Here is a 16,605-nt window from a genome sequence, read left to right on the forward strand (position 1 = left end):
AAAAAAACGGGCAAAAAATATAAGGGGTGCAACACGAGGACTTCCCAGGGGGTCACCCATCCTAGTACTACTCTCGCCCAAGCCCGCTTAACTGCGGAGTTCTGATGGGATCCGGTGCATTAGTGCTTGTATGATCGCACCCATGACATGCCCTTCGAAACTTCCTTTTATGACAAAGCAACAGACCTCGACGGCCCGAGACATTCGCGCCGCCGGGGCCGTTCTGGCGTAGGATTCAACGCGCTGGTCCCGCTATGCGGCATGGCACCGCCAGTCTCCGGACTCAGTTTATTTTCGGGGGAAAAAAATTATCCGAAGAGGAAAAACCAAAAGCCGAAAAATTAAAAATAAATATTATCAAAAAATAAAAAAGCGGGCAAAAAATAAAAGGGGTGCAACAAGAGGACTTCCCGGGGGTCACCCATCCTAGTACTAATCTTGCCCAAGCACGCTTAACTGCGGAGTTCTGATGGGATCCGGTGCATTAGTGCTGGTATGATCGCACCCATGACATGCCCATCGAAACTTCCTTTTATGACAAAGCAGCACACCTCGACGGCCCGAGACATTCGCGCCGCCGGGGCCGTTCTGGCGTAGGATTCAACGCGCTGGTCCCGCTATGCGGCATGGCACCGCCAGTCTCCGGACTCAGTTTATTTTCGGGGGGAAAAAATTATCCGAAGAGGAAAAACCAAAAGCCGAAAAATTAAAAATAAATATTATCAAAAAATAAAAAAGCGGGCAAAAAATAAAAGGGGTGCAACAAGAGGACTTCCCGGGGGTCACCCATCCTAGTACTAATCTTGCCCAAGCACGCTTAACTGCGGAGTTCTGATGGGATCCGGTGCATTAGTGCTGGTATGATCGCACCCATGACATGCCCATCGAAACTTCCTTTTATGACAAAGCAGCACACCTCGACGGCCCGAGACATTCGCGCCGCCGGGGCCGTTCTGGCGTAGGATTCAACGCGCTGGTCCCGCTATGCGGCATGGCACCGCCAGTCTCCGGACTCAGTTTATTTTCGGGGGAAAAAAATTATCCGAAGAGGAAAAGCCAAAAGCCGAAAAATTAAAAATAAATATTATCAAAAAATAAAAAAACGGGCAAAAAATATAAGGGGTGCAACACGAGGACTTCCCAGGGGGTCACCCATCCTAGTACTACTCTCGCCCAAGCACGCTTAACTGCGGAGTTCTGATGGGATCCGGTGCATTAGTGCTGGTATGATCGCACCCATGACATGCCCATCGAAACTTCCTTTTATGACAAAGCAGCACACCTCGACGGCCCGAGACATTCGCGCCGCCGGGGCCGTTCTGGCGTAGGATTCAACGCGCTGGTCCCGCTATGCGGCATGGCACCGCCAGTCTCCGGACTCAGTTTATTTTCGGGGAAAAAAAATTATCCGAAGAGGAAAAGCCAAAAGCCGAAAAATTAAAAATAAATATTATCAAAAAATAAAAAAACGGGCAAAAAATATAAGGGGTGCAACACGAGGACTTCCCAGGGGGTCACCCATCCTTGTACTACTCTCGCCCAAGCCCGCTTAACTGCGGAGTTCTGATGGGATCCGGTGCATTAGTGCTGGTATGATCGCACCCATGACATGCCCTTCGAAACTCCCTTTTATGACAAAGCAACAGACCTCGACGGCCCGAGACATTCGCGCCGCCGGGGCCGTTCTGGCGTAGGATTCAACGCGCTGGTCCCGCTATGCGGCATGGCACCGCCAGTCTCCGGACTCAGTTTATTTTCGGGGGAAAAAAATTATCCGAAGAGGAAAAACCAAAAGCCGAAAAATTAAAAATAAATATTATCAAAAAATAAAAAAGCGGGCAAAAAATAAAAGGGGTGCAACAAGAGGACTTCCCGGGGGTCACCCATCCTAGTACTAATCTTGCCCAAGCACGCTTAACTGCGGAGTTCTGATGGGATCCGGTGCATTAGTGCTGGTATGATCGCACCCATGACATGCCCATCGAAACTTCCTTTTATGACAAAGCAGCACACCTCGACGGCCCGAGACATTCGCGCCGCCGGGGCCGTTCTGGCGTAGGATTCAACGCGCTGGTCCCGCTATGCGGCATGGCACCGCCAGTCTCCGGACTCAGTTTATTTTCGGAGGAAAAAAATTATCCGAAGAGGAAAAGCCAAAAGCCAAAAAATTAAAAATAAATATTATCAAAAAATAAAAAAGCGGGCAAAAAATAAAAGGGGTGCAACACGAGGACTTCCCAGGGGGTCACCCATCCTAGTACTACTCTCGCCCAAGCACGCTTAACTGCGGAGTTCTGATGGGATCCGGTGCATTAGTGCTGGTATGATCGCACCCATGACATGCCCTTCGAAACTCCCTTTTATGACAAAGCAGCAGACCTCGATGGCCCGAAACATTCGCACCGCCGAGGCCGTTCTGGCGTAGGATTCAACACGCTGGTCCCGCTATGCGGCATGGCACCGCGAGTCTCCGGACTCAGTTTATTTTCGGAAAAAAAAATTATCCGAAGAGAAAAAGCCAAAAGCCGAAAAATTAAAAATAAATATTATCAAAAAATAAAAAAGCGGGCAAAAAATAAAAGGGGTGCAACACGAGGACTTCCCAGGGGGTCACCCATCCTAGTACTACTCTCGCCCAAACACGCTTAACTGCGGAGTTCTGATGGGATCCGGTGCATTAGTGCTGGTATGGTCGCACCCATGACTCGCCCATCGAAACTCCCTTTTATGACAAAGCAGCAGACCTCGACGGCCCGAGACATTCGCGCCGCCGGGGCCGTTCTGGCATAGGATTCAACGCGCTGGTCCCGCTATGCGGCCTGGCACCGCCAGTCTCCGGACTTAGTTTATTTTCGGGAGAAAAAAATTATCCGAAGAGGAAAAGCCAAAAGCCGAAAAATTAAAAATAAATATTATCAAAAAATAAAAAAAGGGGCAAAAAATATAAGGGGTGCAACACGAGGACTTCCCAGGGGGTCACCCATCCTAGTACTACTCTCGCCCAAGCCCGCTTAACTGCGGAGTTCTGATGGGATCCGGTGCATTAGTGCTGGTATGATCGCACCCATGACATGCCCTTCGAAACTCCCTTTTATGACAAAGCAACAGACCTCGACGGCCCGAGACATTCGCGCCGCCGGGGCCGTTCTGGCGTAGGATTCAACGCGCTGGTCCCGCTATGCGGCATGGCACCGCCAGTCTCCGGACTCAGTTTATTTTCGGGGGGAAAAAATTATCCGAAGAGGAAAAACCAAAAGCCGAAAAATTAAAAATAAATATTATCAAAAAATAAAAAAGCGGGCAAAAAATAAAAGGGGTGCAACAAGAGGACTTCCCGGGGGTCACCCATCCTAGTACTAATCTTGCCCAAGCACGCTTAACTGCGGAGTTCTGATGGGATCCGGTGCATTAGTGCTGGTATGATCGCACCCATGACATGCCCATCGAAACTTCCTTTTATGACAAAGCAGCACACCTCGACGGCCCGAGACATTCGCGCCGCCGGGGCCGTTCTGGCGTAGGATTCAACGCGCTGGTCCCGCTATGCGGCATGGCACCGCCAGTCTCCGGACTCAGTTTATTTTCGGGGAAAAAAAATTATCCGAAGAGGAAAAGCCAAAAGCCGAAAAATTAAAAATAAATATTATCAAAAAATAAAAAAACGGGCAAAAAATATAAGGGGTGCAACACGAGGACTTCCCAGGGGGTCACCCATCCTTGTACTACTCTCGCCCAAGCCCGCTTAACTGCGGAGTTCTGATGGGATCCGGTGCATTAGTGCTGGTATGATCGCACCCATGACATGCCCTTCGAAACTCCCTTTTATGACAAAGCAACAGACCTCGACGGCCCGAGACATTCGCGTCGCCGGGGCCGTTCTGGCGTAGGATTCAACGCGCTGGTCCCGCTATGCGGCATGGCACCGCCAGTCTCCGGACTCAGTTTATTTTCGGGGGAAAAAAATTATCCGAAGAGGAAAAACCAAAAGCCGAAAAATTAAAAATAAATATTATCAAAAAATAAAAAAGCGGGCAAAAAATAAAAGGGGTGCAACAAGAGGACTTCCCGGGGGTCACCCATCCTAGTACTAATCTTGCCCAAGCACGCTTAACTGCGGAGTTCTGATGGGATCCGGTGCATTAGTGCTGGTATGATCGCACCCATGACATGCCCATCGAAACTTCCTTTTATGACAAAGCAGCACACCTCGACGGCCCGAGACATTCGCGCCGCCGGGGCCGTTCTGGCGTAGGATTCAACGCGCTGGTCCCGCTATGCGGCATGGCACCGCCAGTCTCCGGACTCAGTTTATTTTCGGAGGAAAAAAATTATCCGAAGAGGAAAAGCCAAAAGCCAAAAAATTAAAAATAAATATTATCAAAAAATAAAAAAGCGGGCAAAAAATAAAAGGGGTGCAACACGAGGACTTCCCAGGGGGTCACCCATCCTAGTACTACTCTCGCCCAAGCACGCTTAACTGCGGAGTTCTGATGGGATCCGGTGCATTAGTGCTGGTATGATCGCACCCATGACATGCCCTTCGAAACTCCCTTTTATGACAAAGCAGCAGACCTCGATGGCCCGAAACATTCGCACCGCCGAGGCCGTTCTGGCGTAGGATTCAACACGCTGGTCCCGCTATGCGGCATGGCACCGCGAGTCTCCGGACTCAGTTTATTTTCGGAAAAAAAAATTATCCGAAGAGAAAAAGCCAAAAGCCGAAAAATTAAAAATAAATATTATCAAAAAATAAAAAAGCGGGCAAAAAATAAAAGGGGTGCAACACGAGGACTTCCCAGGGGGTCACCCATCCTAGTACTACTCTCGCCCAAACACGCTTAACTGCGGAGTTCTGATGGGATCCGGTGCATTAGTGCTGGTATGGTCGCACCCATGACTCGCCCATCGAAACTCCCTTTTATGACAAAGCAGCAGACCTCGACGGCCCGAGACATTCGCGCCGCCGGGGCCGTTCTGGCGTAGGATTCAACGCGCTGGTCCCGCTATGCGGCCTGGCACCGCCAGTCTCCGGACTTAGTTTATTTTCGGGAGAAAAAAATTATCCGAAGAGGAAAAGCCAAAAGCCGAAAAATTAAAAATAAATATTATCAAAAAATAAAAAAAGGGGCAAAAAATATAAGGGGTGCAACACGAGGACTTCCCAGGGGGTCACCCATCCTAGTACTACTCTCGCCCAAGCCCGCTTAACTGCGGAGTTCTGATGGGATCCGGTGCATTAGTGCTGGTATGATCGCACCCATGACATGCCCTTCGAAACTCCCTTTTATGACAAAGCAACAGACCTCGACGGCCCGAGACATTCGCGCCGCCGGGGCCGTTCTGGCGTAGGATTCAACGCGCTGGTCCCGCTATGCGGCATGGCACCGCCAGTCTCCGGACTCAGTTTATTTTCGGGGGGAAAAAATTATCCGAAGAGGAAAAACCAAAAGCCGAAAAATTAAAAATAAATATTATCAAAAAATAAAAAAGCGGGCAAAAAATAAAAGGGGTGCAACAAGAGGACTTCCCGGGGGTCACCCATCCTAGTACTAATCTTGCCCAAGCACGCTTAACTGCGGAGTTCTGATGGGATCCGGTGCATTAGTGCTGGTATGATCGCACCCATGACATGCCCATCGAAACTTCCTTTTATGACAAAGCAGCACACCTCGACGGCCCGAGACATTCGCGCCGCCGGGGCCGTTCTGGCGTAGGATTCAACGCGCTGGTCCCGCTATGCGGCATGGCACCGCCAGTCTCCGGACTCAGTTTATTTTCGGGGGAAAAAAATTATCCGAAGAGGAAAAGCCAAAAGCCGAAAAATTAAAAATAAATATTATCAAAAAATAAAAAAACGGGCAAAAAATATAAGGGGTGCAACACGAGGACTTCCCAGGGGGTCACCCATCCTTGTACTACTCTCGCCCAAGCCCGCTTAACTGCGGAGTTCTGATGGGATCCGGTGCATTAGTGCTGGTATGATCGCACCCATGACATGCCCTTCGAAACTCCCTTTTATGACAAAGCAACAGACCTCGACGGCCCGAGACATTCGCGCCGCCGGGGCCGTTCTGGCGTAGGATTCAACGCGCTGGTCCCGCTATGCGGCATGGCACCGCCAGTCTCCGGACTCAGTTTATTTTCGGGGGAAAAAAATTATCCGAAGAGGAAAAACCAAAAGCCGAAAAATTAAAAATAAATATTATCAAAAAATAAAAAAGCGGGCAAAAAATAAAAGGGGTGCAACAAGAGGACTTCCCGGGGGTCACCCATCCTAGTACTAATCTTGCCCAAGCACGCTTAACTGCGGAGTTCTGATGGGATCCGGTGCATTAGTGCTGGTATGATCGCACCCATGACATGCCCATCGAAACTTCCTTTTATGACAAAGCAGCACACCTCGACGGCCCGAGACATTCGCGCCGCCGGGGCCGTTCTGGCGTAGGATTCAACGCGCTGGTCCCGCTATGCGGCATGGCACCGCCAGTCTCCGGACTCAGTTTATTTTCGGAGGAAAAAAATTATCCGAAGAGGAAAAGCCAAAAGCCAAAAAATTAAAAATAAATATTATCAAAAAATAAAAAAGCGGGCAAAAAATAAAAGGGGTGCAACACGAGGACTTCCCAGGGGGTCACCCATCCTAGTACTACTCTCGCCCAAGCACGCTTAACTGCGGAGTTCTGATGGGATCCGGTGCATTAGTGCTGGTATGATCGCACCCATGACATGCCCTTCGAAACTCCCTTTTATGACAAAGCAGCAGACCTCGATGGCCCGAAACATTCGCACCGCCGAGGCCGTTCTGGCGTAGGATTCAACACGCTGGTCCCGCTATGCGGCATGGCACCGCGAGTCTCCGGACTCAGTTTATTTTCGGAAAAAAAAATTATCCGAAGAGAAAAAGCCAAAAGCCGAAAAATTAAAAATAAATATTATCAAAAAATAAAAAAGCGGGCAAAAAATAAAAGGGGTGCAACACGAGGACTTCCCAGGGGGTCACCCATCCTAGTACTACTCTCGCCCAAACACGCTTAACTGCGGAGTTCTGATGGGATCCGGTGCATTAGTGCTGGTATGGTCGCACCCATGACTCGCCCATCGAAACTCCCTTTTATGACAAAGCAGCAGACCTCGACGGCCCGAGACATTCGCGCCGCCGGGGCCGTTCTGGCGTAGGATTCAACGCGCTGGTCCCGCTATGCGGCATGGCACCGCCAGTCTCCGGACTCAGTTTATTTTCGGGGGAAAAAAATTATCCGAAGAGGAAAAACCAAAAGCCGAAAAATTAAAAATAAATATTATCAAAAAATAAAAAAGCGGGCAAAAAATAAAAGGGGTGCAACAAGAGGACTTCCCGGGGGTCACCCATCCTAGTACTAATCTTGCCCAAGCACGCTTAACTGCGGAGTTCTGATGGGATCCGGTGCATTTGTGCTGGTATGATCGCACCCATGACATGCCCATCGAAACTTCCTTTTATGACAAAGCAGCAGACCTCGACGGCCCGAGACATTCGCGCCGCCGGGGCCGTTCTGGCGTAGGATTCAACGCGCTGGTCCCGCTATGCGGCCTGGCACCGCCAGTCTCCGGACTTAGTTTATTTTCGGGGGAAGAAAATTATCCGAAGAGGAAAAGCCAAAAGCCGAAAAATTAAAAATAAATATTATCAAAAAATAAAAAAACGGGCAAAAAATATAAGGGGTGCAACACGAGGACTTCCCAGGGGGTCACCCATCTTAGTACTACTCTCGCCCAAGCCCGCTTAACTGCGGAGTTCTGATGGGATCCGGTGCATTAGTGCTGGTATGATCGCACCCATGACATGCCCTTCGAAACTCCCTTTTATGACAAAGCAACAGACCTCGACGGCCCGAGACATTCGCGCCGCCGGGGCCGTTCTGGCGTAGGATTCAACGCGCTGGTCCCGCTATGCGGCATGGCACCGCCAGTCTCCGGACTCAGTTTATTTTCGGGGGAAAAAAATTATCCGAAGAGGAAAAACCAAAAGCCGAAAAATTAAAAATAAATATTATCAAAAAATAAAAAAGCGGGCAAAAAATAAAAGGGGTGCAACAAGAGGACTTCCCGGGGGTCACCCATCCTAGTACTAATCTTGCCCAAGCACGCTTAACTGCGGAGTTCTGATGGGATCCGGTGCATTAGTGCTGGTATGATCGCACCCATGACATGCCCATCGAAACTTCCTTTTATGACAAAGCAGCACACCTCGACGGCCCGAGACATTCGCGCCGCCGGGGCCGTTCTGGCGTAGGATTCAACGCGCTGGTCCCGCTATGCGGCATGGCACCGCCAGTCTCCGGACTCAGTTTATTTTCGGGGGGAAAAAATTATCCGAAGAGGAAAAACCAAAAGCCGAAAAATTAAAAATAAATATTATCAAAAAATAAAAAAGCGGGCAAAAAATAAAAGGGGTGCAACAAGAGGACTTCCCGGGGGTCACCCATCCTAGTACTAATCTTGCCCAAGCACGCTTAACTGCGGAGTTCTGATGGGATCCGGTGCATTAGTGCTGGTATGATCGCACCCATGACATGCCCATCGAAACTTCCTTTTATGACAAAGCAGCACACCTCGACGGCCCGAGACATTCGCGCCGCCGGGGCCGTTCTGGCGTAGGATTCAACGCGCTGGTCCCGCTATGCGGCATGGCACCGCCAGTCTCCGGACTCAGTTTATTTTCGGGGGAAAAAAATTATCCGTAGAGGAAAAGCCAAAAGCCGAAAAATTAAAAATAAATATTATCAAAAAATAAAAAAACGGGCAAAAAATATAAGGGGTGCAACACGAGGACTTCCCAGGGGGTCACCCATCCTAGTACTACTCTCGCCCAAGCCCGCTTAACTGCGGAGTTCTGATGGGATCCGGTGCATTAGTGCTTGTATGATCGCACCCATGACATGCCCTTCGAAACTTCCTTTTATGACAAAGCAACAGACCTCGACGGCCCGAGACATTCGCGCCGCCGGGGCCGTTCTGGCGTAGGATTCAACGCGCTGGTCCCGCTATGCGGCATGGCACCGCCAGTCTCCGGACTCAGTTTATTTTCGGGGGAAAAAAATTATCCGAAGAGGAAAAACCAAAAGCCGAAAAATTAAAAATAAATATTATCAAAAAATAAAAAAGCGGGCAAAAAATAAAAGGGGTGCAACAAGAGGACTTCCCGGGGGTCACCCATCCTAGTACTAATCTTGCCCAAGCACGCTTAACTGCGGAGTTCTGATGGGATCCGGTGCATTAGTGCTGGTATGATCGCACCCATGACATGCCCATCGAAACTTCCTTTTATGACAAAGCAGCACACCTCGACGGCCCGAGACATTCGCGCCGCCGGGGCCGTTCTGGCGTAGGATTCAACGCGCTGGTCCCGCTATGCGGCATGGCACCGCCAGTCTCCGGACTCAGTTTATTTTCGGGGGGAAAAAATTATCCGAAGAGGAAAAACCAAAAGCCGAAAAATTAAAAATAAATATTATCAAAAAATAAAAAAGCGGGCAAAAAATAAAAGGGGTGCAACAAGAGGACTTCCCGGGGGTCACCCATCCTAGTACTAATCTTGCCCAAGCACGCTTAACTGCGGAGTTCTGATGGGATCCGGTGCATTAGTGCTGGTATGATCGCACCCATGACATGCCCATCGAAACTTCCTTTTATGACAAAGCAGCACACCTCGACGGCCCGAGACATTCGCGCCGCCGGGGCCGTTCTGGCGTAGGATTCAACGCGCTGGTCCCGCTATGCGGCATGGCACCGCCAGTCTCCGGACTCAGTTTATTTTCGGGGGAAAAAAATTATCCGAAGAGGAAAAGCCAAAAGCCGAAAAATTAAAAATAAATATTATCAAAAAATAAAAAAACGGGCAAAAAATATAAGGGGTGCAACACGAGGACTTCCCAGGGTGTCACCCATCCTAGTACTACTCTCGCCCAAGCCCGCTTAACTGCGGAGTTCTGATGGGATCCGGTGCATTAGTGCTGGTATGATCGCACCCATGACATGCCCTTCGAAACTCCCTTTTATGACAAAGCAACAGACCTCGACGGCCCGAGATATTCGCGCCGCCGGGGCCGTTCTGGCGTAGGATTCAACGCGCTGGTCCCGCTATGCGGCATGGCACCGCCAGTCTCCGGACTCAGTTTATTTTCGGGGGAAAAAAATTATCCGAAGAGGAAAAACCAAAAGCCGAAAAATTAAAAATAAATATTATCAAAAAATAAAAAAGCGGGCAAAAAATAAAAGGGGTGCAACAAGAGGACTTCCCGGGGGTCACCCATCCTAGTACTAATCTTGCCCAAGCACGCTTAACTGCGGAGTTCTGATGGGATCCGGTGCATTAGTGCTGGTATGATCGCACCCATGACATGCCCATCGAAACTTCCTTTTATGACAAAGCAGCACACCTCGACGGCCCGAGACATTCGCGCCGCCGGGGCCGTTCTGGCGTAGGATTCAACGCGCTGGTCCCGCTATGCGGCATGGCACCGCCAGTCTCCGGACTCAGTTTATTTTCGGAGGAAAAAAATTATCCGAAGAGGAAAAGCCAAAAGCCAAAAAATTAAAAATAAATATTATCAAAAAATAAAAAAGCGGGCAAAAAATAAAAGGGGTGCAACACGAGGACTTCCCAGGGGGTCACCCATCCTAGTACTACTCTCGCCCAAGCACGCTTAACTGCGGAGTTCTGATGGGATCCGGTGCATTAGTGCTGGTATGATCGCACCCATGACATGCCCTTCGAAACTCCCTTTTATGACAAAGCAGCAGACCTCGATGGCCCGAAACATTCGCACCGCCGAGGCCGTTCTGGCGTAGGATTCAACACGCTGGTCCCGCTATGCGGCATGGCACCGCGAGTCTCCGGACTCAGTTTATTTTCGGAAAAAAAAATTATCCGAAGAGAAAAAGCCAAAAGCCGAAAAATTAAAAATAAATATTATCAAAAAATAAAAAAGCGGGCAAAAAATAAAAGGGGTGCAACACGAGGACTTCCCAGGGGGTCACCCATCCTAGTACTACTCTCGCCCAAACACGCTTAACTGCGGAGTTCTGATGGGATCCGGTGCATTAGTGCTGGTATGGTCGCACCCATGACTCGCCCATCGAAACTCCCTTTTATGACAAAGCAGCAGACCTCGACGGCCCGAGACATTCGCGCCGCCGGGGCCGTTCTGGCGTAGGATTCAACGCGCTGGTCCCGCTATGCGGCATGGCACCGCCAGTCTCCGGACTCAGTTTATTTTCGGGGGAAAAAAATTATCCGAAGAGGAAAAACCAAAAGCCGAAAAATTAAAAATAAATATTATCAAAAAATAAAAAAGCGGGCAAAAAATAAAAGGGGTGCAACAAGAGGACTTCCCGGGGGTCACCCATCCTAGTACTAATCTTGCCCAAGCACGCTTAACTGCGGAGTTCTGATGGGATCCGGTGCATTTGTGCTGGTATGATCGCACCCATGACATGCCCATCGAAACTTCCTTTTATGACAAAGCAGCAGACCTCGACGGCCCGAGACATTCGCGCCGCCGGGGCCGTTCTGGCGTAGGATTCAACGCGCTGGTCCCGCTATGCGGCCTGGCACCGCCAGTCTCCGGACTTAGTTTATTTTCGGGGGAAGAAAATTATCCGAAGAGGAAAAGCCAAAAGCCGAAAAATTAAAAATAAATATTATCAAAAAATAAAAAAATGGGCAAAAAATATAAGGGGTGCAACACGAGGACTTCCCAGGGGGTCACCCATCTTAGTACTACTCTCGCCCAAGCCCGCTTAACTGCGGAGTTCTGATGGGATCCGGTGCATTAGTGCTGGTATGATCGCACCCATGACATGCCCTTCGAAACTCCCTTTTATGACAAAGCAACAGACCTCGACGGCCCGAGACATTCGCGCCGCCGGGGCCGTTCTGGCGTAGGATTCAACGCGCTGGTCCCGCTATGCGGCATGGCACCGCCAGTCTCCGGACTCAGTTTATTTTCGGGGGAAAAAAATTATCCGAAGAGGAAAAACCAAAAGCCGAAAAATTAAAAATAAATATTATCAAAAAATAAAAAAGCGGGCAAAAAATAAAAGGGGTGCAACAAGAGGACTTCCCGGGGGTCACCCATCCTAGTACTAATCTTGCCCAAGCACGCTTAACTGCGGAGTTCTGATGGGATCCGGTGCATTAGTGCTGGTATGATCGCACCCATGACATGCCCATCGAAACTTCCTTTTATGACAAAGCAGCACACCTCGACGGCCCGAGACATTCGCGCCGCCGGGGCCGTTCTGGCGTAGGATTCAACGCGCTGGTCCCGCTATGCGGCATGGCACCGCCAGTCTCCGGACTCAGTTTATTTTCGGAGGAAAAAAATTATCCGAAGAGGAAAAGCCAAAAGCCAAAAAATTAAAAATAAATATTATCAAAAAATAAAAAAGCGGGCAAAAAATAAAAGGGGTGCAACACGAGGACTTCCCAGGGGGTCACCCATCCTAGTACTACTCTCGCCCAAGCACGCTTAACTGCGGAGTTCTGATGGGATCCGGTGCATTAGTGCTGGTATGATCGCACCCATGACATGCCCTTCGAAACTCCCTTTTATGACGAAGCAGCAGACCTCGATGGCCCGAAACATTCGCACCGCCGAGGCCGTTCTGGCGTAGGATTCAACACGCTGGTCCCGCTATGCGGCATGGCACCGCGAGTCTCCGGACTCAGTTTATTTTCGGAAAAAAAAATTATCCGAAGAGAAAAAGCCAAAAGCCGAAAAATTAAAAATAAATATTATCAAAAAATAAAAAAGCGGGCAAAAAATAAAAGGGGTGCAACACGAGGACTTCCCAGGGGGTCACCCATCCTAGTACTACTCTCGCCCAAACACGCTTAACTGCGGAGTTCTGATGGGATCCGGTGCATTAGTGCTGGTATGGTCGCACCCATGACTCGCCCATCGAAACTCCCTTTTATGACAAAGCAGCAGACCTCGACGGCCCGAGACATTCGCGCCGCCGGGGCCGTTCTGGCGTAGGATTCAACGCGCTGGTCCCGCTATGCGGCCTGGCACCGCCAGTCTCCGGACTTAGTTTATTTTCGGGGGAAAAAAATTATCCGAAGAGGAAAAGCCAAAAGCCGAAAAATTAAAAATAAATATTATCAAAAAATAAAAAAAGGGGCTAAAAATATAAGGGGTGCAACACGAGGACTTCCCAGGGGGTCACCCATCCTAGTACTACTCTCGCCCAAGCCCGCTTAACTGCGGAGTTCTGATGGGATCCGGTGCATTAGTGCTGGTATGATCGCACCCATGACATGCCCTTCGAAACTCCCTTTTATGACAAAGCAACAGACCTCGACGGCCCGAGACATTCGCGCCGCCGGGGCCGTTCTGGCGTAGGATTCAACGCGCTGGTCCCGCTATGCGGCATGGCACCGCCAGTCTCCGGACTCAGTTTATTTTCGGGGGGAAAAAATTATCCGAAGAGGAAAAACCAAAAGCCGAAAAATTAAAAATAAATATTATCAAAAAATAAAAAAGCGGGCAAAAAATAAAAGGGGTGCAACAAGAGGACTTCCCGGGGGTCACCCATCCTAGTACTAATCTTGCCCAAGCACGCTTAACTGCGGAGTTCTGATGGGATCCGGTGCATTAGTGCTGGTATGATCGCACCCATGACATGCCCATCGAAACTTCCTTTTATGACAAAGCAGCACACCTCGACGGCCCGAGACATTCGCGCCGCCGGGGCCGTTCTGGCGTAGGATTCAACACGCTGGTCCCGCTATGCGGCATGGCACCGCCAGTCTCCGGACTCAGTTTATTTTCGGAGGAAAAAAATTATCCGAAGAGGAAAAGCCAAAAGCCAAAAAATTAAAAATAAATATTATCAAAAAATAAAAAAGCGGGCAAAAAATAAAAGGGGTGCAACACGAGGACTTCCCAGGGGGTCACCCATCCTAGTACTACTCTCGCCCAAGCACGCTTAACTGCGGAGTTCTGATGGGATCCGGTGCATTAGTGCTGGTATGATCGCACCCATGACATGCCCTTCGAAACTCCCTTTTATGACAAAGCAGCAGACCTCGATGGCCCGAAACATTCGCACCGCCGAGGCCGTTCTGGCGTAGGATTCAACACGCTGGTCCCGCTATGCGGCATGGCACCGCGAGTCTCCGGACTCAGTTTATTTTCGGAAAAAAAAATTATCCGAAGAGAAAAAGCCAAAAGCCGAAAAATTAAAAATAAATATTATCAAAAAATAAAAAAGCGGGCAAAAAATAAAAGGGGTGCAACACGAGGACTTCCCAGGGGGTCACCCATCCTAGTACTACTCTCGCCCAAACACGCTTAACTGCGGAGTTCTGATGGGATCCGGTGCATTAGTGCTGGTATGGTCGCACCCATGACTCGCCCATCGAAACTCCCTTTTATGACAAAGCAGCAGACCTCGACGGCCCGAGACATTCGCGCCGCCGGGGCCGTTCTGGCGTAGGATTCAACGCGCTGGTCCCGCTATGCGGCATGGCACCGCCAGTCTCCGGACTCAGTTTATTTTCGGGGGAAAAAAATTATCCGAAGAGGAAAAACCAAAAGCCGAAAAATTAAAAATAAATATTATCAAAAAATAAAAAAGCGGGCAAAAAATAAAAGGGGTGCAACAAGAGGACTTCCCGGGGGTCACCCATCCTAGTACTAATCTTGCCCAAGCACGCTTAACTGCGGAGTTCTGATGGGATCCGGTGCATTAGTGCTGGTATGATCGCACCCATGACATGCCCATCGAAACTTCATTTTATGACAAAGCAGCAGACCTCGACGGCCCGAGACATTCGCGCCGCCGGGGCCGTTCTGGCGTAGGATTCAACGCGCTGGTCCCGCTATGCGGCCTGGCACCGCCAGTCTCCGGACTCAGTTTATTTTCGGAGGAAAAAAATTATCCGAAGAGGAAAAGCCAAAAGCCAAAAAATTAAAAATAAATATTATCAAAAAATAAAAAAGCGGGCAAAAAATAAAAGGGGTGCAACACGAGGACTTCCCAGGGGGTCACCCATCCAAGTACTACTCTCGCCCAAGCACGCTTAACTGCGGAGTTCTGATGGGATCCGGTGCATTAGTGCTGGTATGATCGCACCCATGACATGCCCTTCGAAACTCCCTTTTATGACAAAGCAGCAGACCTCGATGGCCCGAAACATTCGCGCCGCCGAGGCCGTTCTGGCGTAGGATTCAACACGCTGGTCCCGCTATGCGGCATGGCACCGCGAGTCTCCGGACTCAGTTTATTTTCGGAAAAAAAAATTATCCGAAGAGAAAAAGCCAAAAGCCGAAAAATTAAAAATAAATATTATCAAAAAATAAAAAAGCGGACAAAAAATAAAAGGGGTGCAACACGAGGACTTCCCAGGGGGTCACCCATCCTAGTACTACTCTCGCCCAAACACGCTTAACTGCGGAGTTCTGATGGGATCCGGTGCATTAGTGCTGGTATGGTCGCACCCATGACTCGCCCATCGAAACTCCCTTTTATGACAAAGCGGCAGACCACGACGGCCCGAGACATTCGCGCCGCCGGGGCCGTTCTGGCGTAGGATTCAACGCGCTGGTCCCGCTATGCGGCCTGGCACCGCCAGTCTCCGGACTCAGTTTATTTTCGGGGGAAAAAAATTATCCGAAGAGGAAAAACCAAAAGCCGAAAAATTAAAAATAAATATTATCAAAAAATAAAAAAGCGGGCAAAAAATAAAAGGGGTGCAACAAGAGGACTTCCCGGGGGTCACCCATCCTTGTACTAATCTTGCCCAAGCACGCTTAACTGCCGAGTTCTGATGGGATCCGGTGCATTAGTGCTGGTATGATCGCACCCATGATATGCCCATCGAAACTTCCTTTTATGACAAAGCAGCAGACCTCGACGGCCCGAGACATTCGCGCCGCCGGGGCCGTTCTGGCGTAGGATTCAACGCGCTGGTCCCGCTATGCGGCCTGGCACCGCCAGTCTCCGGACTTAGTTTATTTTCGGGGGAAAAAAATTATCCGAAGAGGAAAAGCCAAAAGCCGAAAAATTAAAAATAAATATTATCAAAAAATAAAAAAACGGGCAAAAAATATAAGGGGTGCAACACGAGGACTTCCCAGGGGGTCACCCATCCTAGTACTACTCTCGCCCAAGCCCGCTTAACTGCGGAGTTCTGATGGGATCCGGCGCATTAGTGCTGGTATGATCGCACCCATGACATGCCCTTCGAAACTCCCTTTTATGACAAAGCAACAGACCTCGACGGCCCGAGACATTCGCGCCGCCGGGGCCGTTCTGGCGTAGGATTCAACGCGCTGGTCCCGCTATGCGGCATGGCACCGCCAGTCTTCGGACTCAGTTTATTTTCGGGGGAAAAAAATTATCCGAAGAGGAAAAACCAAAAGCCGAAAAATTAAAAATAAATATTATCAAAAAATAAAAAAGCGGGCAAAAAATAAAAGGGGTGCAACAAGAGGACTTCCCGGGGGTCACCCATCCTAGTACTAATCTTGCCCAAGCACGCTTAACTGCGGAGTTCTGATGGGATCCGGTGCATTAGTGCTGGTATGATCGCACCCATGACATGCCCATCGAAAC

The 16,605-nt window shown here is 49.5% G+C and overlaps 43 non-coding genes and 3 pseudogenes across 43 annotated transcripts; all 46 read right to left on the minus strand.

Annotated features, from left to right (window-relative positions):
- Window positions 1–23: 23 nt before the first annotated feature.
- Window positions 24–142, minus strand: LOC149766171 (5S ribosomal RNA). Its single transcript, XR_016407683.1, has one exon. It is a non-coding gene; the product is annotated as a 5S ribosomal RNA (ribosomal RNA).
- Window positions 143–389: 247 nt separating this feature from the next.
- Window positions 390–507, minus strand: LOC149766172 (5S ribosomal RNA). Its single transcript, XR_016408518.1, has one exon. It is a non-coding gene; the product is annotated as a 5S ribosomal RNA (ribosomal RNA).
- Window positions 508–754: 247 nt separating this feature from the next.
- LOC149766173 (5S ribosomal RNA) lies at window positions 755–872 on the minus strand. Its single transcript, XR_016408520.1, has one exon. It is a non-coding gene; the product is annotated as a 5S ribosomal RNA (ribosomal RNA).
- A 247-nt stretch (window positions 873–1,119) lies between these two features.
- On the minus strand, window positions 1,120–1,238 carry LOC149766174 (5S ribosomal RNA). Its single transcript, XR_016411473.1, has one exon. It is a non-coding gene; the product is annotated as a 5S ribosomal RNA (ribosomal RNA).
- A 247-nt stretch (window positions 1,239–1,485) lies between these two features.
- Window positions 1,486–1,604, minus strand: LOC149766175 (5S ribosomal RNA). Its single transcript, XR_016406044.1, has one exon. It is a non-coding gene; the product is annotated as a 5S ribosomal RNA (ribosomal RNA).
- A 247-nt stretch (window positions 1,605–1,851) lies between these two features.
- Window positions 1,852–1,969, minus strand: LOC149766176 (5S ribosomal RNA). The gene has a single exon (XR_016408521.1). It is a non-coding gene; the product is annotated as a 5S ribosomal RNA (ribosomal RNA).
- A 247-nt stretch (window positions 1,970–2,216) lies between these two features.
- LOC149766177 (5S ribosomal RNA) lies at window positions 2,217–2,335 on the minus strand. The gene has a single exon (XR_016411474.1). It is a non-coding gene; the product is annotated as a 5S ribosomal RNA (ribosomal RNA).
- Window positions 2,336–2,581: 246 nt separating this feature from the next.
- On the minus strand, window positions 2,582–2,700 carry LOC149766178 (5S ribosomal RNA). Its single transcript, XR_016412961.1, has one exon. It is a non-coding gene; the product is annotated as a 5S ribosomal RNA (ribosomal RNA).
- Window positions 2,701–2,947: 247 nt separating this feature from the next.
- On the minus strand, window positions 2,948–3,066 carry LOC149766179 (5S ribosomal RNA). Its single transcript, XR_016402897.1, has one exon. It is a non-coding gene; the product is annotated as a 5S ribosomal RNA (ribosomal RNA).
- A 247-nt stretch (window positions 3,067–3,313) lies between these two features.
- On the minus strand, window positions 3,314–3,431 carry LOC149766180 (5S ribosomal RNA). The gene has a single exon (XR_016408522.1). It is a non-coding gene; the product is annotated as a 5S ribosomal RNA (ribosomal RNA).
- Window positions 3,432–3,678: 247 nt separating this feature from the next.
- LOC149766181 (5S ribosomal RNA) lies at window positions 3,679–3,797 on the minus strand. Its single transcript, XR_016406045.1, has one exon. It is a non-coding gene; the product is annotated as a 5S ribosomal RNA (ribosomal RNA).
- A 247-nt stretch (window positions 3,798–4,044) lies between these two features.
- LOC149766182 (5S ribosomal RNA) lies at window positions 4,045–4,162 on the minus strand. Its single transcript, XR_016408523.1, has one exon. It is a non-coding gene; the product is annotated as a 5S ribosomal RNA (ribosomal RNA).
- Window positions 4,163–4,409: 247 nt separating this feature from the next.
- On the minus strand, window positions 4,410–4,528 carry LOC149766183 (5S ribosomal RNA). Its single transcript, XR_016411475.1, has one exon. It is a non-coding gene; the product is annotated as a 5S ribosomal RNA (ribosomal RNA).
- Window positions 4,529–4,774: 246 nt separating this feature from the next.
- On the minus strand, window positions 4,775–4,893 carry LOC149766184 (5S ribosomal RNA). Its single transcript, XR_016412962.1, has one exon. It is a non-coding gene; the product is annotated as a 5S ribosomal RNA (ribosomal RNA).
- A 247-nt stretch (window positions 4,894–5,140) lies between these two features.
- Window positions 5,141–5,259, minus strand: LOC149766185 (5S ribosomal RNA). The gene has a single exon (XR_016402898.1). It is a non-coding gene; the product is annotated as a 5S ribosomal RNA (ribosomal RNA).
- Window positions 5,260–5,506: 247 nt separating this feature from the next.
- LOC149766186 (5S ribosomal RNA) lies at window positions 5,507–5,624 on the minus strand. Its single transcript, XR_016408524.1, has one exon. It is a non-coding gene; the product is annotated as a 5S ribosomal RNA (ribosomal RNA).
- A 247-nt stretch (window positions 5,625–5,871) lies between these two features.
- Window positions 5,872–5,990, minus strand: LOC149766187 (5S ribosomal RNA). Its single transcript, XR_016406046.1, has one exon. It is a non-coding gene; the product is annotated as a 5S ribosomal RNA (ribosomal RNA).
- Window positions 5,991–6,237: 247 nt separating this feature from the next.
- Window positions 6,238–6,355, minus strand: LOC149766188 (5S ribosomal RNA). Its single transcript, XR_016408526.1, has one exon. It is a non-coding gene; the product is annotated as a 5S ribosomal RNA (ribosomal RNA).
- Window positions 6,356–6,602: 247 nt separating this feature from the next.
- On the minus strand, window positions 6,603–6,721 carry LOC149766189 (5S ribosomal RNA). Its single transcript, XR_016411476.1, has one exon. It is a non-coding gene; the product is annotated as a 5S ribosomal RNA (ribosomal RNA).
- A 246-nt stretch (window positions 6,722–6,967) lies between these two features.
- LOC149766190 (5S ribosomal RNA) lies at window positions 6,968–7,086 on the minus strand. Its single transcript, XR_016412963.1, has one exon. It is a non-coding gene; the product is annotated as a 5S ribosomal RNA (ribosomal RNA).
- Window positions 7,087–7,333: 247 nt separating this feature from the next.
- Window positions 7,334–7,451, minus strand: LOC149766191 (5S ribosomal RNA; annotated as a pseudogene).
- Window positions 7,452–7,698: 247 nt separating this feature from the next.
- Window positions 7,699–7,817, minus strand: LOC149766192 (5S ribosomal RNA). Its single transcript, XR_016403502.1, has one exon. It is a non-coding gene; the product is annotated as a 5S ribosomal RNA (ribosomal RNA).
- A 247-nt stretch (window positions 7,818–8,064) lies between these two features.
- On the minus strand, window positions 8,065–8,182 carry LOC149766193 (5S ribosomal RNA). Its single transcript, XR_016408527.1, has one exon. It is a non-coding gene; the product is annotated as a 5S ribosomal RNA (ribosomal RNA).
- A 247-nt stretch (window positions 8,183–8,429) lies between these two features.
- Window positions 8,430–8,547, minus strand: LOC149766194 (5S ribosomal RNA). The gene has a single exon (XR_016408528.1). It is a non-coding gene; the product is annotated as a 5S ribosomal RNA (ribosomal RNA).
- Window positions 8,548–8,794: 247 nt separating this feature from the next.
- Window positions 8,795–8,913, minus strand: LOC149766195 (5S ribosomal RNA). The gene has a single exon (XR_016407684.1). It is a non-coding gene; the product is annotated as a 5S ribosomal RNA (ribosomal RNA).
- A 247-nt stretch (window positions 8,914–9,160) lies between these two features.
- LOC149766196 (5S ribosomal RNA) lies at window positions 9,161–9,278 on the minus strand. The gene has a single exon (XR_016408529.1). It is a non-coding gene; the product is annotated as a 5S ribosomal RNA (ribosomal RNA).
- A 247-nt stretch (window positions 9,279–9,525) lies between these two features.
- On the minus strand, window positions 9,526–9,643 carry LOC149766197 (5S ribosomal RNA). Its single transcript, XR_016408530.1, has one exon. It is a non-coding gene; the product is annotated as a 5S ribosomal RNA (ribosomal RNA).
- A 247-nt stretch (window positions 9,644–9,890) lies between these two features.
- LOC149766198 (5S ribosomal RNA) lies at window positions 9,891–10,009 on the minus strand. Its single transcript, XR_016407851.1, has one exon. It is a non-coding gene; the product is annotated as a 5S ribosomal RNA (ribosomal RNA).
- A 247-nt stretch (window positions 10,010–10,256) lies between these two features.
- On the minus strand, window positions 10,257–10,374 carry LOC149766199 (5S ribosomal RNA). The gene has a single exon (XR_016408531.1). It is a non-coding gene; the product is annotated as a 5S ribosomal RNA (ribosomal RNA).
- Window positions 10,375–10,621: 247 nt separating this feature from the next.
- On the minus strand, window positions 10,622–10,740 carry LOC149766200 (5S ribosomal RNA). Its single transcript, XR_016411477.1, has one exon. It is a non-coding gene; the product is annotated as a 5S ribosomal RNA (ribosomal RNA).
- A 246-nt stretch (window positions 10,741–10,986) lies between these two features.
- LOC149766201 (5S ribosomal RNA) lies at window positions 10,987–11,105 on the minus strand. The gene has a single exon (XR_016412964.1). It is a non-coding gene; the product is annotated as a 5S ribosomal RNA (ribosomal RNA).
- A 247-nt stretch (window positions 11,106–11,352) lies between these two features.
- LOC149766202 (5S ribosomal RNA) lies at window positions 11,353–11,470 on the minus strand (annotated as a pseudogene).
- A 247-nt stretch (window positions 11,471–11,717) lies between these two features.
- Window positions 11,718–11,836, minus strand: LOC149766203 (5S ribosomal RNA). Its single transcript, XR_016403503.1, has one exon. It is a non-coding gene; the product is annotated as a 5S ribosomal RNA (ribosomal RNA).
- Window positions 11,837–12,083: 247 nt separating this feature from the next.
- Window positions 12,084–12,201, minus strand: LOC149766204 (5S ribosomal RNA). The gene has a single exon (XR_016408532.1). It is a non-coding gene; the product is annotated as a 5S ribosomal RNA (ribosomal RNA).
- A 247-nt stretch (window positions 12,202–12,448) lies between these two features.
- LOC149766205 (5S ribosomal RNA) lies at window positions 12,449–12,567 on the minus strand. The gene has a single exon (XR_016411478.1). It is a non-coding gene; the product is annotated as a 5S ribosomal RNA (ribosomal RNA).
- A 246-nt stretch (window positions 12,568–12,813) lies between these two features.
- Window positions 12,814–12,932, minus strand: LOC149766206 (5S ribosomal RNA). The gene has a single exon (XR_016412966.1). It is a non-coding gene; the product is annotated as a 5S ribosomal RNA (ribosomal RNA).
- Window positions 12,933–13,179: 247 nt separating this feature from the next.
- On the minus strand, window positions 13,180–13,298 carry LOC149766207 (5S ribosomal RNA). The gene has a single exon (XR_016402899.1). It is a non-coding gene; the product is annotated as a 5S ribosomal RNA (ribosomal RNA).
- Window positions 13,299–13,545: 247 nt separating this feature from the next.
- LOC149766208 (5S ribosomal RNA) lies at window positions 13,546–13,663 on the minus strand. The gene has a single exon (XR_016408533.1). It is a non-coding gene; the product is annotated as a 5S ribosomal RNA (ribosomal RNA).
- Window positions 13,664–13,910: 247 nt separating this feature from the next.
- LOC149766209 (5S ribosomal RNA) lies at window positions 13,911–14,029 on the minus strand. Its single transcript, XR_016411479.1, has one exon. It is a non-coding gene; the product is annotated as a 5S ribosomal RNA (ribosomal RNA).
- A 246-nt stretch (window positions 14,030–14,275) lies between these two features.
- LOC149766210 (5S ribosomal RNA) lies at window positions 14,276–14,394 on the minus strand. The gene has a single exon (XR_016412967.1). It is a non-coding gene; the product is annotated as a 5S ribosomal RNA (ribosomal RNA).
- Window positions 14,395–14,641: 247 nt separating this feature from the next.
- On the minus strand, window positions 14,642–14,759 carry LOC149766211 (5S ribosomal RNA). Its single transcript, XR_016408534.1, has one exon. It is a non-coding gene; the product is annotated as a 5S ribosomal RNA (ribosomal RNA).
- A 247-nt stretch (window positions 14,760–15,006) lies between these two features.
- Window positions 15,007–15,125, minus strand: LOC149766212 (5S ribosomal RNA). The gene has a single exon (XR_016411692.1). It is a non-coding gene; the product is annotated as a 5S ribosomal RNA (ribosomal RNA).
- Window positions 15,126–15,371: 246 nt separating this feature from the next.
- Window positions 15,372–15,490, minus strand: LOC149766213 (5S ribosomal RNA). Its single transcript, XR_016412968.1, has one exon. It is a non-coding gene; the product is annotated as a 5S ribosomal RNA (ribosomal RNA).
- Window positions 15,491–15,737: 247 nt separating this feature from the next.
- On the minus strand, window positions 15,738–15,855 carry LOC149766214 (5S ribosomal RNA; annotated as a pseudogene).
- Window positions 15,856–16,102: 247 nt separating this feature from the next.
- LOC149766215 (5S ribosomal RNA) lies at window positions 16,103–16,221 on the minus strand. The gene has a single exon (XR_016404811.1). It is a non-coding gene; the product is annotated as a 5S ribosomal RNA (ribosomal RNA).
- A 247-nt stretch (window positions 16,222–16,468) lies between these two features.
- On the minus strand, window positions 16,469–16,586 carry LOC149766216 (5S ribosomal RNA). Its single transcript, XR_016408535.1, has one exon. It is a non-coding gene; the product is annotated as a 5S ribosomal RNA (ribosomal RNA).
- Between the last annotated feature and the right edge of the window lie 19 nt (window positions 16,587–16,605).

This window comes from Phoenix dactylifera, chromosome 4 (assembly GCF_051530095.1).
Source record: "Phoenix dactylifera cultivar Ajwa chromosome 4, Ajwa_hap1_PhDact_Kaust_v1.1, whole genome shotgun sequence".
In the NCBI taxonomy this organism is placed as follows: domain Eukaryota; kingdom Viridiplantae; phylum Streptophyta; class Magnoliopsida; order Arecales; family Arecaceae; genus Phoenix; species Phoenix dactylifera.